Genomic DNA, 22,526 nt, shown 5'->3' with positions numbered 1-22,526 from the left:
TTTAGCTTCAATCGCTCACACGCGGCTGACATACGAACATACGTATTTGCTGAAATCTTAAACATATCTTAACATAACATATAAATAAGTCGTTTAAGTGATACGATTTTGATCAGAAAATACAATAAATCTTGAAATCTTCTTTCATGATATCGTCTATGATGTCTGATCAAGAAATTTCTAATGCATACATTATATACTTAAACAACTGTGAGGCCAATATTATAAATAATCCAAGACTTTCTGGGCGTATGTTAAGAATAAAAAGAGTAATTCGGAAGCAATGTCTTGGATTATGATTGTCAAACTTTGAGTGACGATGCTGCTATTGCAAACGCGTTTATGGCAAATTTTCAAGTGTCACAATAAATCGAGCAACAATCTTATTTCTATGGAGCAACACATAATTCGGAAATTCTGGATAAATTAAACATCAACTCTATACAAATCGAAGATGTTGAGAATGCTATTTAAAAACTTTAACCACGGTCATCTTGTGGACCGGACAAAATACCATCATATCATTAAAGGCTGCTCGGAAATACTGAAACATCCCCTACAAGTTATTTTTAACAAGTCAATAGCTTCTTCTACATTTCCTACGAAATGGAAGATCGGTTACGTCTGTCCCATTCTCCAAACGGACTGTCCTACTGAACAGATAAAAAAAATTATCGACCGGTAACCCTACTATCTGCCATATCTAAGGTATTTGTTTTTATTATATTCGAAAAACTTTACTCACATGTACGGTCAATAATATCTCCTTTTCAACATGACTTCATGCCAAAGAGATCAACTGTAACCAATCTCTCCGAACTCACACATTTTATAGTTAATCAAATTGATAAAAAGAACAAGTAGATGTAATTTATACAGATTTCTCCAAGGCGTTCGACGTAATTAATCATGATATACTTCTCAGCAAACTTGGGACATTCAATTTTTCACAAAATGTTTAACAACTTATAGCGTTCTATCTTTTCCAACGCAAACATCGCGTTCGATACAAGAATATTTTAACTAAGGAATATGTCGTAGACTCTGGTGTGCCTCAGGGATCGAATTTAGGACCTCTACTATTTATACTACTTGTTAACGATTTACCACCTGTAATTACATCTTCCCACAAACTATTGTTTGCTGACGATCTAAAAATCTATCACAGTATCTCCACAGAATTACACACTATTTCTTTGCAAAGTGACACTAATGGTGTGAATCAAACTAGTTGCTGCTACATATTAGAAAATGCAAAGTATATCGTACGCCAGGAAAATGAACTATGTACGCAATTTGTATACTATTAATCAAACGCCAATTGAGAGAATGGATTATTTCTGATCTTGGAGTCACTCTGCAATCAAACCTATCATTCGATATTCTTGTCAATAGAGTAGTTGGTGAGGCTTTTAGGAACTTTGGCTTTGTGATGAGATTAGGAAGTGATTTTTCTAACACTAATGTCCTCAAAGCATTATACACTGCCTATGTACGGTCTAAGGTGGAATATGCAGCGATAAAATGGAATTCTAATAGTAAAGAAATGCATAAACAAATCGAAAACATTAAAAATAAATTTATGCGCTTTTTGGCATAAAAGAAACAGGGATATATACAAAATTTGAGAACTATGAAGGTCTTCGAAACAGATACTCATTACGATCTCTTGAAAGCAGGAGAAGTCATTTCATTTTATCTTCTTACATAAAATAATTCACAGTGCAATTGATTCAGAATATTTGTTATCAGAAATCAAAATTCACGTCCCACATAGAGCAACGAGACCCCATAATGGCATATTCCGTCTCTCAGCGCAAAGGGCTAATGCATGTCAGAAAAAATATTTATATTGAATAATAAGATATCACAAGATCACCCAGATATAGATATTTTTAGTTATAAACAAAATTTTCATTCTATATAAATTTGCTGTATCCTTATATTGTGTTATCTGTATTTTAACGTAAATATTTTGCTTTCATATTATTATCTTATTACCGGTATATATGTATTTTACAGTGTATTACGATACAACTGAGATCATATTATTATGTTATTATATGTGTATTTTATAGTGTATTACCATACAATGAGGGAAAACTTTAATTACGCATTTACCTGTTGTTTTTTCCGAAATAAATAAATAAATAATAAAGTCATGAGGTACCCATCTATATAGCTGATATATTTTCTTTTGTGAGCATCTGACAATTTTGTTTTATAGTTATATGTGACCACTGAATTTTATGACATGTCATATTTTCATCCTGACATCTTTTTACATTTGTAATTAAGTATAATCGCATTTCTGACTCTTGTGAGTAACAAATTACAGTTTTTATTAGTCGTATAAATGCATATTTCAACCATATTTCAGCTTTAAGTGGTATTTGGGCACGAACTGATATTAAAAAAAAAACTTTGTTTTAGTAATATTTTAGGCAAGTTTCATTTATTGCTCAGAAAAAAGGTCAGTATTGGCAACGAGGCTACTTGAAATTTCTTAGAAATATTTTGCCTATGTAACAGGATTTCCAGGAATACTGTATACAGTGTGAGGGATTAAGTAGTTGAAAATTAAAGTGGTTAAAGTGATGACATGGCGTAGCATAAAGCACTTTGAAAAGAGAAATCACCACCTTACTATCTTTCTTTCTTCTATGCTGAAGAGATACTGTATTCAGGTTCTCTTTTGCATTTTGGTTGAAATGTCTCCATCTACGTCCGGTAAAACTCTAAATACACGGAGCTCGTGTGAGTATATAGAATCTAATATATGCTATAATATATACAAGCAACATCATTTGTAACTACTGGTGCCATAAAGCAAGTGAGGGTCAATCTAAAAGTAGAGGTGCTTACTACGTTCTTCTTTACATACGAAAATTTTGGTGGTGGAGGGTGGATACAGTGTTTACAATGTTTTGAGTTGTGGCATGAAACATGCACCGGCGGATTGGATTTTGTTATAAATTTTGATTGTGATTTGTAAAAATAGCTAACAAATTGTAAAACTGGATAGCTAACTAGCGTTCAAACTATTCTGAATAGCTAACCTTATCCAATGAGTTCTAGCACAAAAGTGGATGAATAGTTAAATATACGTAGACCTTCAGCTAGTTGGGGACTTCGCCCCAGACCCACAAATTAGCTCGGCCTACGGCCTTGCACTTCTAATATCCCTAACAAGTCTATAATCTTAAGGGATTTCGAGATTTAACCATCTAATTATAACAATTGCAACCCCCACACCTTTTTCTTCCCTTCAAAGGGAAATATCGAATGACGCTGAAATATTTCTTTAACTAACATAGCTCTACTCTTAAGGGATTTCGAGATATGACCATGTTATTTTAACAGTGGCAACCTTCGACTCATTTTTTCCTTCCAAATTTCTCTTCTCTTGTAGGGAAAAGATAAAAAAAATGCTGAAGGCCGACTTCGTTTATTTTAAATAAAAATTCTAAATGCTCAATTAGTCCCCTAACCTAAAACTATTCTTTAGTCCTCAAGGAAAAGAGGAGTGTACTTCTATCCGACACAATTTGTGATTCTGTCCCTCTGTCTGTCTATTTTATGGTACAATTAATGAAATTTGTTTAGCTTACGATGTGCTTACTTTCAATCATGAAACTTTTTTTAACATAAAATTAACCTCTATTGCTTGAGGCTGAAATTAGAATCAACTTTAAAGAAACGTTTTTGGGCAACCTTCATATATATTTTAGGCTCAAGCAATAGCAGTAACTGTAGAATTTTGAAAAAAAGAAGAAAAGCAGATAAAAAGAATATATATAATTGGGTGTGTTTTGTTAATCAGTCACTTTTTACTATGGGTTTGGCACTAATATTGGTTATTTTCGACCACTTTTAAATATCTTCCCCTCCCCTAAATTGCACCGTCAAAGTGAAATGATAAAAACCATCCCAGGCCCGAACTTCATCTATGTGGCAAGTTTGATCTAAATCGGTCGCGTGGTTCAAGAGTTATTAAGTTTTGTTTATTTTTATATATCTGCTCCTCACCTGTGTTGTGCCGTCAAAGTGAAATGATAAAAAACATCCGAGACCCGAACTTCATCTATGTGGCAAATTTGATCGAGATCGGTCGCGTTGTTCAAGAGATACGAAATCACATAGTGACTTTTCGATCAAATTTGCAATATAGATAACGTTCTAGCCTGGATGATTTTTATCATTTCACTTTGACGGTACAACACAGGGGAGGGGGCAGATATATAAAAATAAATAAAACTTAATAACTCTTGAACCACGCGACCGATCTCGATCAAATTTTCAACCTAGATGAAGTTCGAACATGATATGATTTTTATCAGTTCACTTTGACGGTGCAATTTAGGGGAGAGGAACGTATTTTAAAATTATCGAAAATAACCGATATTAATGTCGAATCGATTGTTTTGGAGTCGCTGAGATGAACAGTGAGACTTCCAATGCCGTTTAAATCCAAATTCAGTCCCACAACTTGGAAGACGGGGGACATATATAAAAATGATCGAAAATGACCGATATTACAGTCGAATCTATATAAAAAAATGACTGACTAACAAAACATATTACTATTTTTTTCTTATTTTAATCCAGCGAAGCGGGTAACTGATGCTAGTGTATCTATATCTATATTTATTTATCTATCTTTACTCAATGCTTAGAGAGATTGGAACATAAACCCTTCTTCTCCCGTGCGCAGTTTGGTTTTCAATTGCTTAATTTCCAATTTCCAACCGTTTACCTAAAATTGTTAGGGGTCCGCGGTGGCTCAATGGTATAGCGTTCACCTCTGGTGCGTGAGGTCCTTGTTCGATCCCAGCTCGCGCCATGTGAACCTTATTGTGAACAAACACTGTGTGCGTGTGTTTTCTCGAGGTTCTTCCGTTTCTTCATTCCGTCCTTCCACTCACTTCTCATCATTGCCGTCCCCTTTAGCCTAGCCGGCATAATTATGGAGCGTAAAACTTTTAAAAAATCATTTCATTTCTAACATTGTTAGAGTCATTTAATCTAGAGGGTGCAGTTGGGCGCGTCATGTAGCCAGAATGGAAGAAAATAGGAACGCTTCGAAAATTTTAACTGGAAACCCAATCGGAAAATGGCCATTAGGAAGACATAGGAGAAGACGGAGAACAATATTAGGGTAGATCCCGCAGAAAGAGAAGTACAAAATAGAAACTGGATCTAGTTGGGTGCGGTCAGAGGTCAATGGAGAGCTTTTGCAAATTCGACATTTGAACCTTCAGGTTCCATAGGCCATTATCTTGAATACGGAACGACGTATCACTGGTGAAAAGTAAACTTTTGGGAATGTACCAAATTGAGTCTTTTGTTGCATTTTAGTGCTTAGTATTTTACACAGTAGATAAATTTTGATTTGCATGTTACCAGGTTTTACTGAGATTTATTTCAGTGATTTTTTTTTTCTTTTAACAAGATCAGCAGCGTTAGGCAACAATGAAGTCAAAAAGACTCGTTTCCCACAAGGTAGTTCATTATGTGACAACGCTTAGGTAGCTAACTTCGAGTCATTTATTTCTATTCTCTTGTAATTAAAGCAGTAATTATATCTAAAAGCAATAGTTACACTTTATGGAATTCGATCGTAGACCTTTCAAAATGTATTGTTATTAATGTTAAATGATCATTTCAGGCATCTGTCTCATATTATTGTCTGTATTTTTTATGTAGTTTCTTTCTTCGAGACGTTGTTTCTGAGTCTATTTTTACCTAAGAATTTTCGTTTTGTGTCTGGGAGCTGGTGCGGTCAGCCAAATCGTAAAAAGGAAAACGAATAAAGAAAAATAAAAAGTTTCAATATGGTCAGGACACGTGGCTTAAGAAAAGTATATCTTAGAAAGATCATATTATAATATTGTAATTAGTTTCGAGGTATAAATGGTAATTTATAATGCCTAATGGCATAGACTTCTCAGACAAAAACGATGAAAAAGAAAAAATCCCCTTCCACTGCACTTACTTTCTCTTTCAACTGTGGTTTATAAACACAAGGGTTGTTCATTTAATTTTCAAATTAGTTTTCAAAAACTATTAACTGTAATTCGGAATCTTCATAACAGGTTGATATGGCAACATCTCAGATGATGTCACAGTGTTATCTCTCACCTGAGCCCAGGCAGTGTTAAGTGGCACATGATTGCATACGGTTTGCTGTATGATCCATATCAAAATGTGAAACGCGTGATCCAAAGAAACAGCAAGTCTTTGTTATATTTTGTGCACACTTGGGCAAACAGCTACAGGGACGTCCGAAATGTTGCAAGTACAAGTAGTGAAGAATTCTTGAGAAACTGCTTTGCATCTTGTCGAACTAGTGACGAGCCCAGTACGCTTGCGCGACTGTACAAACACACCCCTGTCGGAGTAGTTCGAACTCAGCGCCACCACCTTACATGAAGAGCGGGTAAAAATAATACTGAGAAGATACTGTTAACACACGTTGAGCATGGTCGGAGATATGCACTGAGGAAAATTTCGTATCTTTTGGAAGGAATAGATTCTCCTTTCCAGGCCAACCCTTAAAATAATCACTAGTTCAGACAATTTCTAAAATTTGGGGGCGCGGTGACTCAGTGGTAGAGCGTTCACCTCTGGTGCTTGGGGTCCCGGGTTCGATCCCAGCCCAGGCCAAGTGAACTTTGTGGTGGACAAACACCGTGCTCGTGGGTTTTCTCGGGGTTCTCCCGTTTCCTCCCACTTTATTCAATCCACCATTTCGCTCATCTCTCATCATCACCGTCTCCTTTAGCCTAACCGGCATAACCGTGGGACGTAAAACTCAAAGATTTCATTGTTTTTTCAATTTCTAAAATTATAAGATAGGGAAACTAATATCGCAATGTGACCTGAAATTTTGCTAGCTTCTTTCCAGGTCTGTGTGCTCCACCGAGGATTGAACCAGGGATCATGCGTATTGGAAGTACATGTTATCCATTCTGTTATAAAAAGAGAATTTTATTGTTCAACAGGCTTTAAAGTGTTCTTTGCAACGAGAATGTATTACATATTTTAACATGCAATATTGTTTCGATTCTTTTTACATGTATACGTGTGATAACAGTCTGCCTTTTAAAATGCATAATCATCGTTCATTCTTATTGTTATTAGATTCTTCCTGCTTTTACATAATATTCTGCTCAGTCGGATTCTTACTCTCAGGGCCGGTTCTAGACATTTCTTAAGTGTAAGGAAACAATATTTAGGCGCCCCCACCTAAACGATAAAAGAGTAGAAAGTTGTAATGGACAAACGTTCTTCAAATAATTGTTATACTTGCAAAAGTCTTCAATATCTGTAGTCTCTCTGTGAATATTAACAAAAAGTGACGAAAGAATAACTAATTGACTGTGGATGAATACTGAATAAAGATCCAATTTTAATAATTACTAACATTATTTTATTAAATAAGCATAAGACACAACCAAAATACATACCTAAGATGTATTTTGGCAAGTACAATTGAAACATAAATGTCGGAACAGAGTAAAACTTATGAGCTTAAAGTCTAACATTAACAAAGTTTTGATTTTGACAAAAAGGAATGGTCGTATGCTTCACTAAAAGCATATTTATATAGTATTGTCTAGTGATACGATTATGGTAGTTAGCTTAATTTCTGAACTTGTTTAATACACAACAAATGGCAAAAGTGTGTGTCTTAATCGATATTTAATTGTCTTCGATCCAGAATCGAAACTTCAAAATCAGATTTCCCCACAAAACTTCTTTTCAGGGCTCCTTAGGCCTATAAAACAATTCAGTCCTTTCATGTTTCTTTCCAGCATAGGTGTTCGAAAACAGGCAATGAGTAGCAATGTAAACGCAAGCAGTGGCACACCCAAGATTTTTGTTTTGGGTCCAAAGATTTTTTCTGAGTAGCATTCAAGATGCAAATAATTTTGTGTATTTGACCCTGAAATTGTGCTAATTTTTCTAAAAATTAGAAGTTCTGGGGGATCCATACTCTCGGACTACCTCTGTCGGTGCATCCCTGAAAACAAGTAACTAATAATCAAAATTGTATTTTGCGTTAGGACTATTACCAAATGTTAAAAAATATCGCTCCATCTAAACTTAATATGAGAGAATGGATTGATAGTGATTGTTGTTGATTTTAATACAACGAGCATATGTAGGCCTATGTGTTGCTGTGATTTACACTGTGAGTTCTGAAAAGAAAATGTGTTACTCATAATCCTAATGACCTTTCGATTACAGTTTTGATTTCGAGTACAGTCACACATATACTGTATGAAAATTAATTGTATTCAAACAAATTTAGAATTACATTAAATTTAACTCATACCTATAACCGAAGAGACCGTGTTCATTCCTTTTAATTTAACAATTAAATTACTGCAATCAAGTAAAATAAACTTACAGTTTCAAATTTTTGTCTACCTGTAAATGTTTCGTTAACATCCAGTTTGGCACCCTCTTCACCTGGCGCTTGCTGCAAACGCGTAGCTCGCAAGATTCAAGATCCGGCCCTGCTTACTGCTAGTAAAATTGAAGAGTAAATTCACTTCTATTTTTATTTGCAAAACGAGGTAACTGAATAGAGAAACCCATGTAACATGAATAGCATGCCCAAGTGGCTGTCAGATTCAAGACCTTAATGTACTAAAACTAACCTGTATTTGGCGCCACCCTGTTTTAGAATCAAAGAAAGCATAGACAATGAAAGAATAAGGGATTGTCTCGTTTAAAACGAATGATTAAGGTCGAATGAGGACGTCAGCATCGAGGTTATTTGTCCCCGTCACCCATTTCAAACGAGACAGCTTCAGCATCTTCACCACAATTATAAGGTAGAAAAAAAGAAGCTGTTTTCAATAAATTAAAAAGATCTGGTTTTTAACTAAAAAGTCAGGCTTTTACTGAAAGAATATCTGATGTTCAGTAATTTTGATATGATGACCTCGTTAACGGGAACTTATGCTTACTGTTCAATATACACCCTACAATGACAAGCATTTCACTCGGAATTAGGGATGTCCAAAATTTTACGGAATTGGAAATTTCACTTTTCAGATTTCGGAAATTTTCCTAAATTAGATTTTTTAAATTCCAGATTTTTACGAATTCCGGAATTTTTCCGACATCAGAACTTTTCTGAAATCCAGATTTTTTCCAAAATCCGGATTTTTTCCGATTTTACTTTCTGGATTTCGGAAAGTAAAAATTCAATAATTGTTCATCTCTTGTCAATAGAAAGGTCTACATAACTGTGTTACAGCGGTTGCACGATTTCGTTCATCGCAAACAGCTGCAAAAGAGGGTATTTGGAGAGTGGCGTTTGCACCAAGACAATGTCCTGTGTCACACTTCAGGAATGTCATCCGACTTCTTGGCCAAAATGTGCCAGTCGTACACTAGTTGGTGGTAAGATAGTCATACAGTCAATTTAATCGACTTTTGTTTTAGTTTTAAGTTCAACATCGAACTACATATAAGCTACTCAGTTTCTTCCTTTGCATTCCTGAGTGTTGTCCTGGCCACCGCTGAAAAATTGCTGTGAGGAAAGCACCTGGTATAAACGACGTATACCTACCTTTTTTCCTTATGCTTATATCTCCATCTAATAATGCTTTCTAGCAAATCCATGTACAACGTTAAGTACTTAGTATCATCATGAAACTTGTAACATTAAACTTATCAACACTTTCATTATACGTATCTCTCAGCATAGAAGGAAACAGGCTTATGGCTCGATTTTTTAAGAATGGAAACTAGCTACTATATTTACGTTAGCCTCGAACCACGCCGGAAGTGAATCCCGTCCACTTTGAGAGTAAACAAATCATCATGCAAGACATCTGATTTTTTTTAACTTTTTCCATCTACATCATTTAAGCCTCCAGGAGAGCTGAGTTAAAGAACCACGCCACATGTCTGCATTCAACTGATGAAGTGCAAAAAATTCTAAGTAAGTGCCTGTCAAATATATATTCAAGAATCCAAATTGTAAATTCTTTACCTCTTTTCTTGTAGGAGTAACAACACTGTGTTTGTGATTGTGTTTAGTATGTGTTGAAAAATTTGTGGATGGTATAGCTAAAAGCACAGTTTTATCGTAAGAGTCCAATACGGGCTGTTTCGGAAATAGTCCAATTGATTTTAAATCTTGATATGTAAATATAATTTTAAAAAATGTTTGTGATATTGTAAATATTGTTAAAGGTAAAACTTATTTTACTTCAAGCTTTATTTAGATACGCATTAAATTCTTATCTGTATCATGTTTTCAAATCAAACAACTAATACAGTTAGTTCTTGAAGGAGCCATACCCAAGTAATATAAATAACTCTTGCCTCTTATGTGTAGGCTAATGTACAGGGCACTACATTTCATTTCGATTACAGATAAAGAAAATGGTTTTCTAGAAGTTTTTTTTTCAGTTGTAGGAAAAAAAGTTGCTAGGTGAAGTTCCGCATTTTCTGCGTGAGCTACTTTGATGCCATCACGATGAAGAGTTTTGTGCTTCCAAGAGAGGGAGATTGAAAAGGCTTACCTTTGATGTTAAATTGTTGGCTCAATGAGCTTTATAAGAGTAGTTCGTATCACTGCGCATAAACTGAAACACGCTTTAAGGACGCTGTATTGCCCAGCGAACCTTCATTTTGTTTTTGGTTAGTAAATACAGGTAGGGTTTGAATAATTTCTCGTGCTCATAGTGCTGAGCTGATGGAAGTACTGGAGCAAACGGAAAAGAGGAGTCATGTATTCAGTGCGGAACGAAGCAGGTATTAGGCTTCTTTGTGTCATGTACTTAAAAAGTACAAGTTTTGTAATTGAAAAGTTTGATTTTCTGGATTAAGTACGATCTTGAGCAATGTGTTCATGATATATTCATTCATTCACTCAACTGCGCTTTCGATTGTAATCTCTCTTTGGATAGCAAGAGTTTACAGTACATTTACATAATTAGTTGCTAAAGACTTATTCAAGTTAGGTTATGCTTCCTTTTGTGTTATATATATATATATATATATATATATATATATATATATATATATATATATAGTGTTTTATTTCTGGCGATATGAAACGGTACGAGGTATCGACATCTTCCTCATCAGAATATTTTCTCTTCTGTCTTACAAAAGGGTTGACGAGAAACTTCGAAAATACCAAATGGTATATATATATATATATATATATATATCCAGCAACTTCAGTGATATGTTACTTGATATTATTATTATTAATCAAATCAAACCCTGAAGGTACGCAACATTTTAACCATGATGAACCTGAGGTGCAGCGAACCGGCACCTTTATTTTTAGAAATAAAACGATTATATATATATATATATATATATATATATATATATATATATATATATATATATATATATATATATATATATATAATCTTTGGCTTCAGTCTGAAAGGGCCAATGTCACATACTCTTCAATTTTAACGTCTACAAATGGATGTTTACTTGTGCAAGAAGAGCATATGTCAACACGAAATAGTTTGTAATATGCACCATTCATATTAACATTTGCTTTCATTTACAAGAAAATATCCATTTATAAGCGTTAAATTTGGCGAACATCTCATTTATGCCAAAAAGTTACATTGGCCCTTTTAGATCCAAACCATGTATATATAATCAAATGATTTTAGAAGCACATTAGATTAATATTAGACTCTTAAAATAGTTCATTAATAGCTTGTTTTATCCTATTTTAATATAAAATTGCAGTATCAATGACAAGCAATATATATGAAGCTCACAGAGCTTATAATACTGACATTTACTGATACATTTCTCATTTTTTTTGTTTTTTTCCCTGCAAGATTCGACAATAGTGATATGAAGACTCATTTTACATGTTGTTTAGGAGCTACTACTACTTTAATAATAATAATAATAATAAAATCCGTACAGCCTAAAACAGACAGATGATTGTTGAAACTGAATTATAATGAAAGTAACTGATGAAATAAAAATATGGAAGAAAATGGGATAATTCCGAAAGAAAAGCACAGATACCACGTTGCTCACTGTAAACTCTTAGCCTGGAATCAAAGCAATCCTGTTATTTACATAGTACAGAGTTTGCCCTAATAAAACACCACCAGAATATCATATATATATATATATATATATATATATATATAGTTAAGATATTGTATCTATCCTTTCCTAATTATGTAGCCTCGTCAATTAATGTTCTACGGTGATTCAAGTAACTTTTATTATGTTTGTTATAGTATTGTGTATTTTTCTTTATATTCAAATAATGTTAATTTTGTACGTAAATCGCTACTTTGGTGAAAATCAAGATTTCGAAAATACGGTCTAAATTTAGCAAATGGGTGCTGATTCTCTTGTTCTGAAGGGAGTATATCCTATTTTTGCCTACGATACGAGAACATAGTCCAGACGAGAAGTACATTTTTCAATTTGAAACAAAACAAGAAGCATGGGTATTATCGTCTCATTTTCGAGACGAGAAACCTCACAAGTTCACCAAGTTTACACTTCAAACACTGTTTTACTGTTCATTGTACAAAAGTTCATCATCCGTTGTATAAAAATTATAAGTTAATTAAATGATTGTACGAATACAATGTAGATACTCTAATAAAAATATGGTTTAAATGTTATTTCATACACTTCGTGGGCCTGGAAGGATTCTGATAACTTTTGAATAAAATTAAGTACAGGGCATAAATTTTGTACATAAGTGTACAAAACGAGACGAGATGAGAAAACCTTCGTTTCTCGTCTTGTTTCCTTTCGTGTGAAACAAACACTAAGTGGTACAATCCACATACTGCTATAATGATGGCCAGTGGCGTATTTGGGATTTTGTTTCTGGGGGGCTATGCACAACACGTGTATAAGCACTTGTATATTTTCCTTAGAAATTGTAAGGATGATTATTGTTGTACGATAATTTCGGGGAGGGGCTTAAGCCCGATAGCCACCCCCCTAAATACGCCACTGGTGACAGCTGTGACTGTTAACATATGAATTTATTGTATCAGCTTGTGTAACGAAACAATGTTAAGCAGAGGGAATAGAGAAATTTCACACAGTGAACTATTCTTTATATAACAGATGTAACATACTCATCATTTTAATATTATCCTAAATACGTGTTTATTATTATTATTATTATTATTATTATTATTATTATTATTATTATTATTATTATTATCATTATTATTATTATTATTATTATTATTATTATTATTATTATTATTATTATTATTATTCCTTCACACGACGGGAACAAGTAGCTTTACTGTTGACGCTCCCATCAAACCATAACCATTCATTTTCTTAAATTTTTCCTTCTCTTAGTTATATGTTGGAAATTAACACCAATACTTAGCTCAATTTAAGTGTGAGTGACTTAAGTGTGAAAGTAAACCTTGTTTGACTTAAATATTACATCATGACATACAAGAACATACATCTTTTAAACAAAATTACATCAAAAATTTGGATGCTACTCAAACTAGATTTAACCTTTCAATGCACCGTGTAGCTGATTAGCTACCACTTAGTTCTTGGGTATAAATCTCACAATAGTTGTTTCTTTTTGTAAGTGCATTTTCTCGCAGCTGACATACATTCCGTTTCTGCAAGTGCTACAAGAAAACGTCCCTAGGTATCTGAAGAACAAGTTTTCTTTCATTACAAAACTTTTTTTTGTGAAGTGATAGTTATGTCTTATCCTTTAGTTATTTTATAGTGCAATATATACATGTCTATATATTGCACTATAAAATATTGTCTATAAGTTTTTAATATTTAATATTACTAAAACTAAAAATAAACGCTAACCACAAAGCAGAGCACTACTAACCTAAATTTTGGTCCTAGGGTTTTAAATTTGTTTTCCTATAATGTACAACATTCAATTCTGTACAACATTAAATTCTACAACAACATTTACAACATTAAATTCTGTAAATTATAATTTACAACATTTAAGGGTTAAAAAGAAGGGTTTTAAAATAAAATAAAATAAATAAAATATCTGTGTGAAACTGAAATGCAATGAAAAAGCTGTGAGAAATAGGGAGTTGAAATATTTTTTTTTTAATTTGCTGAGAAGTAATTACATTTCGGGGAGGGGGAAATACTGTAAGGTAAGGTAGAAGAAAATCAAAGGGAAGAAGATAAACTGCAATTGACATACGTTGTTAAAGTGGATTATTTCTGCCAACCTCGTCATCTTTTTGTAGAAGTTAATGATGAACAGAAGCTTCTCTCTTTAAAAGCAAGTGACCTGTCAGTGATGATGATGATTGTGTATCTAAAGCCTGTTCCTAGCCTGTGAACTACCTTAAAATATCTCTAACACCATTTTGATTTACGTGAAAGCAACAACAGCAATTTCAACTTATTTGTATATACATAGGTAAATGATACTCCAAACTAAATATATAATTATCATATGGTAAGGTTACTATTCATGATTTGGTCTGGAAAACAAATGTTGACACGTGAGAATAAAAATAATATTATGAAAAACAAAGGCTAAAAATTATATGTCAATCTAGTTATTTATGTTTATTGATGCAGTGTCCCGCATAATACTTTTATCACAACCACCAATAATTTACACAGGTCAAGTTTTATAATTCCGGTTAGACATCCGGGTTCAGTATATTTTCCACGAAAAAGAGAGATTGTTAGAAGTTAATTTCACGTCTTCCGTCATTGCACATTGTTACAAAATTGTAATTCACAATATTTTACTACTTTCCTTTTTCCTTTTAATAATTTACATTGTTTATAAGATCGAAGTTATTGATATTCTTTTAATTTACGTTTTGTATGATTCAACGGAAAATAATATTCATTTAAGTATTAAAAGGTCAATTTTAACGGCGAACCCTCAATTTTCAGAATGTATATCAACATCAACGAAGAATCAGCTTTCAGTGGACATTGTTTGATGTACTCGTCAATACCACCAGGTTAACGGTGTTTCCAACCCGATATAAGGTTGTATATTTCAAACTGCACTACGCCAGCTTATTACATATTTCAAATCCACATGTAAAACGAAAACTTACAATTAAAAAAAATATGCAGTGTTGTAAACTAAGAACACAGAAATATTACAAACATCGAAAAACAACCACATTTTGGAGAATTTTACAACATTAGTTACGCAACAACACGGTCGGTTAATGCACAACGAAATATGTTAATGTCGAATGCTACTGTCGTCATATGATGTATTTCGAAACAGTAGCAACTACGTTACAGGGAATTGAAAAATTGTCATGCTTTCGAGAACTTTATTTTGAAAATTTGTTAAAATAAGTATTACATCCAATTTTGTAAATGACTTCCAATAGAAATACATATCAAAATGCCGTTTACAACAAGTTGATATCTCAAGCCATTCTGGAGATATAAAAGATTGTTATATTTGATATATTGGTTAAAATAGGGTATTTGTGGGAACTTTTTAAAATACTTGTTTATTTACTTTGCTTCTATGACATTACAAGTTCTCAGAATTATAAAATTTTATGCAGTGTTGCAAGCTTTACCATTACTTACCATATCTCCAGAACAGTTTGAGATATCAAGTTGCTGCAAATGGGATTATAATCTTCGCATCTATTGAAAGCCATCAATACAATTAGATGAGGACCTATCTAAGCAATTTTTCAGGTTAAATGCTTTTGAAGAAAGACGAATGTTAAATCTCTTGTATCTTTGTTCCTGTTCTTTACAAATAGGTCATACCATGATCATAGTATTAGACACGAAGGTACTTTGGATGTACGTTGACTTGTCTGTCTCATTCGTGTTATTTTTGCTGTAGAGGACACCAAAATTTGGAAGTTTGTGACACTATTACGTCTTTAACTTACTTTACTGAACAATAAGTCGGATATTATAAGTTTTCGTTTGACATGTATATTTAAAATACGCAATAAGCTTACATGGTGCTATTTGAAAAAATATTTTATGTTGGGTTGGCAACACCGTTGACCTGGTGATGTCACTGAATGTGTCAAACAATGTTCCTCTTTAGTTATTTGCATGGTACAAAATTTCAATGTTTTGTTTATTAGTTTAAAAGTTACAAGGGTGTATCAAGATAAATGGTATATGAATAAGGAATATAAATGAAGAAAAGCAAATGACATCATCACCCAGACCATACTACTATGGGTATTAATGTGAAATTTGGGATAATGCTCTTCTGTTACCAAGATATGGAATGATAAAGGATTTTTGTAAATAACCATTCCAAGGGGGGTAAAGAGGGGTTCAAAATTTTCTCAAGGAATGGTGTATCTTACGAATTCCTGGAGTTTGACAGATGAAACTAGACATACGAACTCTCTGTCAAAAATAATAGAACCATTATTTTGTTTCATGGTTTCCGAAAATTGCGCTCCAGAGGGGAGAAAGAGGAACGTATATAAAATACTCAAATTTCCTTTCGTTTAATTAGAAAGTGACAAATGTGAGGAGACGCTGAAATTGGAGACCTAAAATTCGCTAAATAGACTTTCAATGAAAAATAAGGAAACAAACATTTCAGTGTTTTTTTTTTTTTTTTTGTTACGAGAACAATGCATAAGAAAGGCTATATCGTCGCATGAGAACTAGAGGAACGTAACTCCAAAAATGCGGTTTTCACTTTCTTCATGTTTCGACATAATTTTGAAAGCCCTACTTCGTGTAAATGGAACGCTATTTGTTCTCCTTGTCGATCATGTACTGTGGCTCAATTACCATCTTATTAAAAACACATCTTTCCAAGAAAATAATATTTTTGTCCTCTCGCCTGTAAACCTACGAAAAATGGAGTTACGTTCTTCTGGTTCTCATGCGACGATATGTTGCTATGGGAGGTAAAGAAGCTTCAGATTTTTTTTTTCAGAATAGAGTACAGTTAGGGAAATGAAACTCGGCACATAAACTCTCATTAAAAATAAATGAACACGTGTCACAGCTATATATCCGCATTGAAAGGGATGTTGTTTGTTTTGTGATCACATCATGGAAAAATGGCTAAAAGCATTGAAATTGATTTTGTAACATACTTAGTATATATCTTGTGCTAGGTTTTATATATAATATTAGGTTGAAAGTGAAAACATGCCACCGGAAATAGTACGGCGTTCTGTTTGTAGAGGGATGCTGCTAATAGTTTTAGTAGTTTGAACGTCATTGGAGAACACGACGTCTTAGTTGTGTGTGCGATCCGTTATATTGGGAGTTCCAGTATGCAATGTCATTATAACGCCTATTATGCAATTAGGGCAATTACAGGCAATCGTATAGTAGGGATGCCTCCTGGCCATCCAGAAAATTTTCTCCGGGGGTGGGGTTGCAAAATCAAAATGTGAGGAGACTATACTGTAACAATATTGTATGTAGTATATTGGCAATCACAATTTATTTTTTTCTTGGCTTGGGGAGGTCGATTGATCAATTCCAGAAATTAAGTATGCCTGCAAGAAACTGGACGCCACAGGCCAGGTCGGGATGCCAGATAATCGCTCTACAGAACTATCGTTTTCGTGGGTCATGACATGTCAGTGGTCCATCAGTTATGTACATGATAGGGGGCAGAGATTTTAAACGACACCACACCTAGTAATGCTCTCGCAACGCCTGTACTGAAGGGTCGCTCAGACCACTTTAAACTACAAGACAGTGTCTACAATGCAATCAGAGCCACTTTGTCTCTTGATATCAGCAATGAACACCAAACAATAAATTATTCAATTGCAAGAGACAGGTGTACGTTCCCGCGTTTCTCTGTAATCTTGACACCTGCTTATCATCGAGAACACCGAGAATCAAAAGTGATATTGCATACATCAAAGACCCATGCGCTTGCCACTTTTCTCTTTCTTTTCTATTTTAATATACTCTTATTACACCTAAAAGAATCAAACTTTCACTTTTGACATCAAAAATCAACGTGCACCGTACACCATTTTTTTATTATTTTTATTTTATTTATATATTTATTTACTTTACACCAGCAAAAGAGCAGCCACATGGGGACTTTTGAACTTAAACTAGTAGTTGCAAATCTGTTGGGTATAAGAAGTACTTAAGTAGCATTCATTCATGAACTTATTGTGAATTTGCGATTTATTCAGTTCTGATCAAGATAATTTTGTCACAGTTAATGTATAGAGCTTGGATCAAAGTTGATCAAGTTCTGTCATCAAAGATCAGCAAAATTTGACAAGAACTCATTCCGTACAAGTGTGTAAAAAAACGATTAAAAGCTTTGAACCAAACAGAAAATACATGTTTAATTAGTAAACTTTCCTACAGCGGAAAAAGTCGCCCTTCAATAATTTTTAACAAACCTTGATTACAAATACACGCTGCACTTACGTTCGTTAACAGCATTGCGAAGGCCAAACCGGAAATTTAGTGGTCAATAACTTGAGAAAACAATGTTCTCCCCTTGATCAAATGTGAAACATTGGTATATCTTAACAACATTAACACCCGTATGAAATGTCTTGGTGCACAGGGCTTCTGTTATTTGCTACAAAACTTGGGATTTGGGCTCAAATGAGTCCAAATCCCAACTTCGATGGCAAATAACTCGAGAATTTAAGATCTTCACCGATAATATTCCACATGTTTACTAAGCTTATATAGGTCTGTCACCATGCAAAATTTGTTCATACTCGAATGAATTCCATCAATTGCGTTTTAGTGAAATTTCTTGACTCCAGTGAGTCAAAAATCAATTTTGATGGTCAGAAAGTTAAGAACCAAAAGTCTACACATCATAATATTTCACATTAAGCCAGCAAGTATACTGAGATCACCAAGGCTTACCATCGTGGTAAATGAGGACAACATCGAATGAATTTTATAGTTTGCGACTTATTAAAATTTCTTCATTGTACTAAATTCAAACACAAATTTCGTTGTCATTAACACAAGAATCGATGATTTGCATACCATAATGTTTTTTATTCATACTGAGCTCGCCAAAGCCTATCACGATGCTAAGTATAGTCAAGATAGGATTAGCATCATCGATAACATGCGATATCCTTTCATTGAGTCCAACTCCATAATTAATGACCAATAAGAACTCAGGAAGCAAAGACATGTACATCATAATACTTCATATGTGTACTAAGTTTGTAAAGTTTTATCAACATCCCAATTTTTGTCAAGATGGATGGGTTTTGTTGATTGCGACTTAGTGACATTTCTTCATTTCACTATGTCTAAACTCATATTTGATAGTCAAAAACTCAAGAACCAATGGCCTTCACATCATAGTGAATTAAGTTAGACAAGATCTACTGCCATGCCAAATTTGGTAAAGATTAGATTAATATCGTAGTTGCATGCGATATAAAATATCATTTCACTAAGTTGAACCCCAAATTTGACAACCAATAATTTAGGAATCAAAACACTGCACACCATTTCACATGTGTACTAACCTTGTGAAGTTCTATTAACATCTCAACTTTGGTCTAAATTGGATGAGTTCTATTAATCGCGTTTTAGTGAAATTTCTTGATTTCACTGAATTCAAGCCCACATTCGATAGTCAATAACTCTGAAATCAAGAATCTGTACACCTATATTTCACAATGTGCTCGAATGTGTACAAAGCTCATCAACATCTTTCACCCTGTCAAGTTTTGGTCAAGGTCGGATGGGTTTTATCGATCTCATTTTAGTAAAATTTCTCTATTTCAGTAAGTTGAAACTCAAATTTGATGGTCAATAAGTCGACAACCAGTGTTCTGCATTTCATAATATTTCATATGCGTACTGATCTCTTCAAAGTTTATCACCGTGCCAAGTTTGGTCAAGACCGGATTGGTGTCGTCTATAGCATGTGATATAAAATATCTTTTCACTAACCTTGTAAGTCCAACCATAAATTCAATGACCCAATAACTCATGATCCAAAGCGCTGAATACCATTATATTTCATATGTGAAATAAGCTTGTGAAGTTCTATCACCATTCCAATTTTGGTCAAGATCGGATGAGTCCCATTGATCGCGTAAGATATACGTATATACTATCTTTGTCATATTATTTTAAAAGAAAAAAAATAAACGAAGAACTATAAAATCATTGAAATAACAATTTCAAGATAGGGCGTTCTATTATGTGCTAAATTTGTAAGGACATATGCTGTAATAGGAATTAGACCCTCTTAGTTTTCCTAGTACAATAGTAAACAAGAGCGTGACCTGGTGAGTAACCATTCTTTACTAATACTAGAATTGAACGTAATACAGAAGATCTGTTTCTAAAACATTCATTGGTCTTGTTGAAGAGAAATTGCTGGTGTACTATCTTATGATAAAGATAAAATCACTACATACTGGTGAAAAGTCGAATTACTCATTCCAGAAAGGAAAAAAAGGGCCAAGTAATAATAAAACTGCAAACGTTATTTTACGTTAGAAGAGATTCAGCCTCTACAAAACTTGTTAATGAATTTGAGATACAGTAATGTTGGTCAAAAATTGGGTGTAATTTAACTTCCAAGTTTACATTTACGGTTATCTGGAGGAAAGACAAAAAAGAGAATAAACTGAAGGTTGGATTTAGCTGTCTAGTACAGCTTATATAACCACCTGCTTCCAAGACAGAAGTTGCTACAAACGTACACAGCTCAATCCGAACTGCATGGTCCCACTATTATTCGAGTGACGTTCTTTTCTTTGATTTAAGGTTAAATACAGCATGAGAGAGTGGCTATTTTATTTACTATTACATTATGGTCATAACAATGGAAGAAGCCCGAAACGTTATGATTACGGGCTAATAAAGTGCATTAGTGTAAAGGTTGATATCATTGTACAGGTAATTTTATACGTATGTACTTTATATACGTTATTAGAGTGCTTATACATTTCTTGGTTTACAAGTGTCTTCTAGATAACATGGAACGTGGAAACCTTTCAACTTCACACACGGTTATTTCATGGTAGCTGCTAATATAAAATTTATTATTTCACTATCCAAAGTTTGCATAAGGGTGGGTCATTTATCTTGATATGCCCTTGTAACTTTTAAACTAATGAGCTCTGAAACGCTGAATTTGTTACCAAGTGCATATAGGCAGGGAGACGTTGTTTGGTATACTCTGTGATACCACAAGATTAACAATATTGTCAATCTAACATAGTTACATTTTTCAAATGGCCTTACGTTGGTTATTACGTAGTTCAAACCTACATGTAAAACGATAACTTACAATATGAAATTTGCTATGCAGTGTTGCAAACTAAGGACGCTGCAGTACCACAAACATCGAGAAGCAACACAATTTTTGGGAGGTTCTCCAACAGTAATTACACAAGTGAGACGGACAGGGTAATGCATATCCAAAGTACCTTAATGTTGAATATTACCGACCTTTATATTACGCACTTACACGTGTTAGAGAAATTTTATGTAAACATCACATTGAATTACGTAGATTGTTTTAAATTGACATAAAGGTCATAATGCCGTTTACACTAATTTGATATCTGAAGCCATTCCGGAGATATAAAAAATTGTAAAATTTGATATATTGCATAAGGAAACGTATTTGTGAGAACTTTTAAAATACAATCTTGATCTACTTTGCCTGTATAACATGACAACAATACATATGGCAGGTGTAATTATAATAAGTTCTCAGAATTTTATAATTATTGGCAGTGTTGCAAATTTTAACAGTTTTTACCCTATCTCCAGAATGGCTTGAGATTGCTGTAAATGGCGTTGTGATCTTCAGCTTTTTCAAAATAAAGACTTTTGAAAACATTAAAATTTCCAGTCCCTCGTAACTTGTTTCGTATTATTCGAAATCCGTCATATCATGATCATAGTATTATACACAAAAGTACTTTAGATGTGCATTGCCCCGTCTGTCTCATTCGCGTTATTACTGTTCTAGGGGCCAGCAAAAATGGGAAGTTTGTGATACTGTAATGTCTTTATTTTGCAACACAGTATGACAAGTGTGATATTGCAAGTTTTGATTTATCATGTGCTTTGAAATATGTAATAATAAGACGTAGTTTCATCTGAAAAAAAAATATTACGTTATGTTGGTATGGCAACACTGCTTAACTTATGATGTAAATCAAACCATACTTGGCATGCACATGCCGTGTAACATCAATTCAACAAAACCTGTAGACACAAATTTTCACATGCTTATTAGCGGGATGTCAATCTGTCATTGTGCAGAATTTTACATTATTACCATATCATTATCATTGTGAAACTAAGAACTTTCTGGACATCCATCGTACATATATGATATATTGACTATTTGCAAAAGAAGAAAAAGCAATATAGCTAGACACATTTGATCATTTTATGCTACATTGTACATGCAGTTGAGGTTTATTACCATATTTAATAATTGAATTAGTTGTATTCCAATTGAAGTTTTAATAATACTGTTATAATACATAGATCATACAGTACATAGAATCGATTAAAAAATGCGTACCAGGCGAACG

The 22,526-nt window shown here is 33.7% G+C and overlaps 1 protein-coding gene across 2 annotated transcripts in view; it reads left to right on the top strand.

Moving 5' to 3' along the window:
* LOC145688337 (protein O-linked-mannose beta-1,2-N-acetylglucosaminyltransferase 1-like) overlaps nt 1-22,526 on the top strand; it is a 312,951-nt gene that overhangs the window by 172,614 nt on the left and 117,811 nt on the right. The window lies entirely within an intron of this gene.

Source organism: Thermobia domestica, chromosome 6 (genome assembly GCF_964235325.1).
Source record: "Thermobia domestica chromosome 6, izTheDome1.hap1.1, whole genome shotgun sequence".
Classification (NCBI taxonomy): Eukaryota; Metazoa; Arthropoda; class Insecta; order Zygentoma; family Lepismatidae; genus Thermobia; species Thermobia domestica.
Note: the sequence above shows the minus strand (reverse complement) of the source record. Positions and strands in the feature narration are given on the sequence as shown.